This window comes from Canis aureus, chromosome 31 (genome assembly GCF_053574225.1).
Source record: "Canis aureus isolate CA01 chromosome 31, VMU_Caureus_v.1.0, whole genome shotgun sequence".
Lineage (NCBI taxonomy): Eukaryota > Metazoa > Chordata > Mammalia > Carnivora > Canidae > Canis > Canis aureus.
The window spans coordinates 11,795,955-11,803,536 of record NC_135641.1 but is presented as its reverse complement, the minus strand read 5'-3'; positions in this window follow the sequence as shown (position 1 = coordinate 11,803,536).

The window sequence follows — 7,582 nt, the reverse complement described above, 5'->3', positions numbered from 1 at the left end:
GGTTCTAATCAGCCGGAGGTCAGGAATAGGGACGAGGGAGAGAGAGAGGCTGGGCATCCCCCTTCCTCTGTGGCTGGCAGCTCCTCAACGCCATGTGGGGACTGTGGGTGGTTCTAGGCGATGCTAATTACTCGTCCCCCCCAAAGCTGATCCTCATCTGGGCTAAATGAAGCACCGAGTCTATGTGGAGTAATCACACTGCGGTCGGATCAGATCCTCTCACCGAGATAAGGAGGGAGCTTGGAGCTGGTTCTGACGGTTCCACCGGAGCCAGGGTCCCAGCGACCATGCCCGCCGGGGACCCCGGGGTGAGGGTGTGCTTGGCGCCAGGACCACATGGCCCCGCGGGGTCTGCTGGTGAGACGGGCGTGGGAGGGCACCTGCCTTTCCATTCCAAGCCTGAGCAGAAGACTGGCATTTCCCAACCACGAACACGACAGCAAGCAGGCACAGAAACGGGAGCGATGCGGAAATACCCGTCTAGAGTTCGCCCTGTAATTCCTTCCTCTCTTGTACAGAGAACTGTATTTTCTTTCTTTCAAAAGCTTCCTCTCCTTCCCCATGATGCTAAACATCAGACAGAAGTAGGAGATGCCCCACCAAAGGCTTCCTGTCCCGCAGGGGGTGCCTGGACCCAGAGGGACCGTCAGAATGAGCCGTGGCAGGGAGCGAGGCCGCGTGGCCTGCAAGCCATAGAATTCGCACAGAGCGGGTCCACACTGCCCAAGGGAGCTTCCCAAGGTGCTATTCGTGTGGGCCCTTTTTTCTTTTTCATTTGTTCCATTTCAGTGGGGGAGAAAGCCGTATATTTCCTCTAATTTTTTACTAAAAGCAAAAAAAAAAAAAAAAAAAATGGAAAAGAAAAAAAGAAAGGTGCCAGAGCAATGAGAGAAGAGACAGGGACAAGAAACAACATGTCAGGACACCCAGAGGGCGTCTGTTCGAGCCAGATGGGTAGGGAAGAAAGCCGGTATAGTTCGGGTGCTGTCCCCAAACCAGACAAATAAAGGGGAGCAAGGATGGGAGGCTCCTGATTTATCCGGGGGGCTGGTAAGGGGTAAATAAAGGAATAAAGCAAGGCTGTGGCAGGACAGTGGTTCCTCCTTGCTCCCCAGCGGCCTCTGCAGGAACACAGCAGCTCTGCACGCCTCGAGGGGGTATGGGGTGAAGGGGGGGAGGATGCCCAGACCAGCCTGGGGTCAGTGGCCACAAGGCCCTTTTACCCCCCGGCAGACATACGTCAGCTGCCCCACAAGTGGAAGTCTAAGCGTGTGAGAAGACGGCTTGCAGACTGGTCGGTGCCAGGGCAGCGGACACCCATACTACGGGCCGGCACCCCTGCCCACGGCGGGAGCCCCAGCGAATGTGACTGCAGGCATGCTAGAGGGATCCTAACCTCAGGACCTGTTCCATTGTGACCTTCCATGGCAAAAGCAACTTTTCAGGTGTGATCAAGTTGAGGACCCTCAGATGGAGAGATTGTCCTGGATTATCTGGGTGGGTCCAGGGTGACCAAAGTGTGATTTTATAAGAGGGGGTAGGAGCATCACAGTCAGACATGTGATGACAGAAGCAGAAGTGACGCTGGCCAAAGGCGGCAGGCGACCCCTAGAACTCAGAAAAAGCAAGACAGGCATTCTCCCTTAGCCTCTAGAAGTCATGGTCCTGCCAACGTCTTGACTTGGGGATTTCTGATTCTCAGAGCTGTGAGGTAACAGATGTGTGTTGTTTGAAGCCACTGGCCATGGCACTGCGACAGCAGCCTCAGGAAGCCCACACCCCGGGGTATGCCAGAGCCAGCTGGCTCGGCTGCAGGTCCCCACAGGCGTCCCGGGGTGGCGTGGCGGCGGGAGGAGAGGCCCAGACGGTTGGTCGCAAGCCTGGCCCAGGTGAGGAGCGTCCCCCAGGGCCGGGTGTGTCAGTGATCCTTTCCATCATCCAGCCGGGCTCCCAGGAAACAGGATGTGCAGGGGGACTGATCCCAGGAAAAGGTGGATGAAAGTGGGGAGCAGGGGGGCCCAAGGACAGTTCTGGGACCTGGGTCAAGGAACACCTGAGCCATTAGCCCTCAGATCCAAACCTGGGGGAGCAGGGCAGACAGAGGCCACAGTGGGGGCTGCACCTGTGTATGGGTCGCCCCAGCCCCGAGGACCCTCCCTACAGGCCTTGGATCAGCAAGGGCCTCCCAGACCTGTAACCACAACCTCCCTCCGTCCCAGCCCCACTCCTCATAGCACTCACTGGGGTTCTAGAATGGGGCTGTGTCCGCAGGCTTCGGGCTGGTCCTGCCCTTTTACCCCTCGTCGTCCTCCCCACGCCCGGGGCCCTGCAGCCCCCTCGCCCTGGCACCCAGCCCACTATCGCACCTGACCTGGAGGCCATAGCATCCACCCCGGCAGGGGCCCTGGGGGTCCCTCTGCTGACACAGCAGGTGCCTGATACGTGTCTGTTAGCAGAGTGAAGTTCCCAGGGGTTCTGGTGGGGCTGCCTGGGGCCCGGCCCTATGCGAGTGAGGAAGAAGAAAGGGCTCCTGGATTGTTGAGCCATGGCCCTTCCCGCAGGGACGGACTTGCCACTCCAGGAGAGTGACCAGATCCAGCAAAAAAGAGCCCCACAGGAAACCAGTTAAAGTTCAACTTCAGGTGACAACGGATAAATCAAGTATGCACCACATATTGTATGGGGAATAGTGAGCCCGAAAACTTTTTTTAATCTGAAATCTAAATTCGATTGGGCGTCCCCTACGTTATCTGGCAATTTATTTCACCTGTTGCCCCTGGACATCCCACATGATGCGCAGAAGCGAGACTCTGGGGAGGCTTGGAGGCAGCATGGGTCTAACAGCAGTGGAGCTCGGGCCCCGCTGGGACAGTCCCCCCGCCCCCCCATTCTGCTCCACCTCACTGCCCGCCCCAGCCCAGAGCCCTGGCTCCTAGCACAGCAGGGAGGGGGTGGCCCCCCGGGAGAGGTCCCAGTGCTGGCTTTGAGGGCACCCATCGGCTGGCGGCCCCTTCTGCCCACCTCAGCCCCCTGGCTGCCCTCTCCAGTCCTGCTCCCTGGTGGGGACAGGGCACCAGGGGCAAACCCCTAACTGCCTTTAAAAACCACGCAGCCAAACAATAAATAAATAAAAATAAAAAATAAAAACCACTCAGCCCACAGAAGTGCCTCCAGCAGGCGGTGGGATGACCTGGGAGCAGGTGAGAGTGAAGCTGGGAGCCCAGTGTCCGGCAGAGCAAGGAAAGTGAGCACGAGCCTTGATTCCTGGTCACTCCGTGCTCCTCAAGCAGGGGACCCTGAGACCCGGCCCTGGAAGCTGCCAGAAGGCGGACCCCAAATCCTCAGCCATGTGATGAGTTAGAAGCTTGAGCCTCTTTCTTCTCGCTCAGGAACAACATGCTGGCCCCACAGTCCCTGAGCTCAGGCAGCCTGACCCCGGGCCTCTACACCCCATGCCCAGTGGGCCCCCTCCCCAGGGATCCACACCCCATGCCCAGCGAGCCCCCTTCCCCGGGGTCTCCACACCCCATGCCCAGCAGGTCCCCTTCCCTGGGTCTCCACACCCCATGCCCAGCGGGTCCCCCTCCCTGGGTCTCCATACCCCATGCCCAGCGGGTCCCCCTCCCTGGGCCTCCACACCCCATGCCCAGGGTGTCCCCCTCCCCTGGGCCTCCACACCCCATAGTCAGCAGAGTGAGTCACAGCGTCATCAGTGGCGTCTGAGCAGGAGACCCCCCGGGAGTGCCCCCTGTTTGATGTCATGCCAGAGTGTCCCCCATGCTCCCTGGCTCTTCACGGGGATTCTCCCCAAGGATGCCTGCCCAGCGGTGGGGACATGGCTGGGGATGCGGGAGGTCCAGCGCCAGGGGTGCGGTGTCGGGAGGGAGATCCAGATCCACGCGGGGCAGAGGGAAGGCCTGGAGCCTGGGGGCCGGGGCCGCAGTGCGGGCTGGGGGGAGCTGGGCTGGCACTGGCGGGAACTCCTGGGGGCGGCCACACGGGTCGAGGCGCCGCCTGTAACTCAGCAAGTTAGGACCTGGCATCCAACAGGGCGACAGGCTCTCTGGGCTGCGAGGCCGATGCCAGCCGCCGTGGTGTAGACGGGTCCTCGTGGATCCAGGAGGAGCAGCCACCGGGTCTGCCTCGCTGGAGCTGCACGAAGTGAATTGTTTTAAGTCTAGACTCCATGCCTCCCTGCTCGCCCTGTCCAGGCGGGGAAAGATTCCAGACCCTCTCCCGCCCCAGCACACCTGAGGAGCCTGGGTGGCGCCTGGTTTTCCGACACATGGTGGAGCTTACAGGACAATAAGGCAAATCTCAGATCCAGAGATCTGAAGGCTCGACCCCAGATCCAGAGAAGTTAGGAGGCCCTGAGCCAGAAGCCCTGGTGATTCCTGTCCCCGGGGGTGTCCGTTTGTCTGGATACATGAGGACAGGATGCAAGCCCTTGAGGAGACACATCCCACAGAGCTGGGACTCCTGGAGGCCTCCCCTCACTAAAGGTGATGCAGGGAAGGGAGTGGGCACAGAGCCACCAGGGGACACCTGGGCACGGCAGCCGTCGGCAGCAGCGCGGAGCCCGGGACCCCTGGTGCCGGTCACCCAGCGAGGAATCCCAGCACCTGCTGGCCTGGGGTCATGGCCCGAGGGCTCCATCACCAACAGGCAGGACACAGGCTGTGGCGGGGGTGGGGGCCACAAGCTCGGCCGCGAGGGGGCATGGAGGAGGACAGGGGTGCTGTCCAAGCTAGGAGAGCTCGCAGCTTTGCATCCAGTCTCAGGAGAACGTGAGGCTCAGCCCCGGGGCGGGGCTCAGGCAGGAGGCCCAGCTTCTAACTCAGGTGCTGCAGACCTGGGGGCGGGGAGGGGATGGTGGTGACAGGAGCCAGTCCCTGGGCAAGGCTGACGGAGGACACGGGGAGAGGGCCCGGGGGGCACACAGTGGGGGCCCAGGCAGCAGCGACACCGGCCTGGTCCCAGTGGGGCCCTGAGCGGGACACAGAGCTGAGAACCTGATGTGCCTGAATGGAACCAAGCAGGTGTCTGAGGCTCTAGGGGCCGCACATGCTTGGCTCCAGGCCAGCGCAGGACAGGGCTGGTCCCAGCAGGAAGACGACAGGGGTGGCTGTCACAGGAAGGCTTCTCGGGCCCCCACAACAATCACCAGGAGGCGTAAGCTGCAGACAACTTTAATTTTCTCATCGCCTGGAGACTGGACGTCTGGGACCCAGGTCCAGCTTGGTTCCTGGGCCCCAGGTGACAGTCTTCTCGTGTCTTCACATGGCCTGTCCCCTTCACAGAATGGGGCCTGTCTTCACATGGCTGTCGCTTCCTCTTCCTAGGTGCCCCCTAGCCTCAGGGTCACTGCAGCCCTAACTGCATCCCAGCAGGACCCATCTCCAGCGACAGTCGCCCTGGGAGCCAGTGAGCCCACGGTCCTGTCTGCACACAGAGGCTGCGAGGTCAGGGTGGGCCCTGGGAGTGTCTGGCGCCAAGGGGGTTGATGGGGCCCAGCAGAGCGCGGCCCTCCAGGACCCCAGAAGCTCATAGCCCCCTGACGAAGCCCTGAGTGGAACTGACCAGCCCGTCCCAGGATGGCGCCCCCCCCAGGCTGTCCTGGGCCGGACACTCTGCCCCCTCACCATCCACTGAGCCATGGCCCCTTCACTGCGCTGCTGCCCCCTGTTGCTCGTGGCCTGGCTCTATGAGCCCCAGGGACGTGTGCCCTCATCCGCCTCTCGCGGGGGGGGGGGGGGGGGGGGGGGGGGGGGGCATCCCCTCTCTCCCCTCCATCCCCTCATCCCCTCATCCCCTCCATCCCCACCATCCTCTCCATCCTCACCATCCCCTCCATCCGTCCATCCCTTCCATCCCCATAATCCCCTCCATCCCCACCATCCCCTCTATCCCTCCATCCCCCCATCCCCACCATCCCCACCATCCCACCATCACCACCACCCCCCGAGCTGCTCCCTCTTCTTGCACCCCATGAACACCAGCCCCACATTCCCATTCCCCGGGCCCAGGCAGCCACCATCTACTTTCTGCGTCTGATTCTGTGCACTCTGGGGACTTCATGTGAGCTGAAGCACTGAGATCCGTCCCTTCGTGACTGGCCTACTTCACTCGGCGGGATGCCCTCGAGCTTCATCCATGTTGCAGCAGAAGTCCAGATTTCTCCTTTTTAAGGCTGAATAAAATCCCCTGTATGGATGAGCACTGTTGATCCGTGCATCCATCCGTGGACACTTGGGTTGCTTTCTCCGCTCAGAGCACGTGAAGACGCCTTACCCAGGGCTGCACGCCCTTGTCACGGGGACAGCCATGTGTGTCCCAGCTCTGCTCCCTGCTACGCTGTGTGCTCAGGCAGAGACAAAAATCACAAGGTGTCTGTCTAGACGGTGAAATAACAGCGCGTCCCCAGCTCGCTGGCGTCGGCACTGTGGCCTCCGGCTCCTCGCTCCACAGCTGGTCTTGTCCCCAGGGAGCGCTGGGCCATAGGCCTCCTCCCTGCAGACCCTCAACATCTCAACACCGGAGGAGTGGCCCCTGAAAGACGGGTTGACCTTTCGTGTGTCTGAACTGAGCCATGTTACAGCCCCGGGCCGACGTGACGCAGAACTTTCTGAGGCAGGGAGCGGTTACACAGGGAGAAATCACCCTCAGGGAGTAGTAAGCTCCCCATCTTGGGGAGCATTCAATGGTTAGCAGACCGGGAGGGAGGGAGGAGGTGGTAAAGAGGTCTGCGAGCGAGGAGGCTGGGGAATGAAGGTCCTTTCCCACCTCCAGGACCGGCGACAAGACAGGCCGCGGCCTCCACGCCGCAGCAGGGTGAAAACAGCTTCATGGTCGAGGGAAGAAGCAGGAGCTGCTGCGGCGCAGGGGAAGGTGGAGGTCGTGCAAGGGAGCCTGGCCCTCGGGGGAGACAGGAGCCGGGGGGCCAGGGCCCAGCGTTGCCGGCTCCCCACCGAGCGCAGGCAGGCGTGCAGCCCAGGGCACATGCCCTCTCAGGGCTCGCCACCTCGCCTCCCAGGCTGGCACCCCCGTCCCCGTCGGCCTTGTCCGCGGCACCAAGCAGGTGCAGGCCCTCACGTGGGAGCCCGAGGCAGGGGTGGGGGGAGCAGGGTCGCCTCCCGTCGGGGTTTGGCCGAGGCCCGTCTCCAGGACGCAGGCTCTCCCAGGAAGCCACGCCAGGGAGACGGGGCCATGCAGTCTTGCCAAGGGCAGAGGCCCCACTCGGCCCCCACGGGACCGCAGGGTCAGGCAGGAGGACCGTCTGCAGGATTCTGCAAACCACTGTGACGGTGACATTTGAGTGAAGGCAGGCAGACTGTAGGCCGTGAACCCGGGCGCAGAAGACCGAGCCCTTCCTTTCCAGAAACTTCTTTAACACCATTTCATTCTGACTTGGGTCTCCAGTCTGTGGTGAGGGTGGGACCTGGAGTCTCAGCCAAGGGTGTGAGAATCTGGGGGTCCTCACAGAGCCAAGGCCCTGGAGGCCTTGTTCAGCATCCCCCCAAACTGGTCCCTGTGGGCCTTGGACTGTGCTGCCCCCGGACAGGGACCCCAGCAGCCCTAGTTG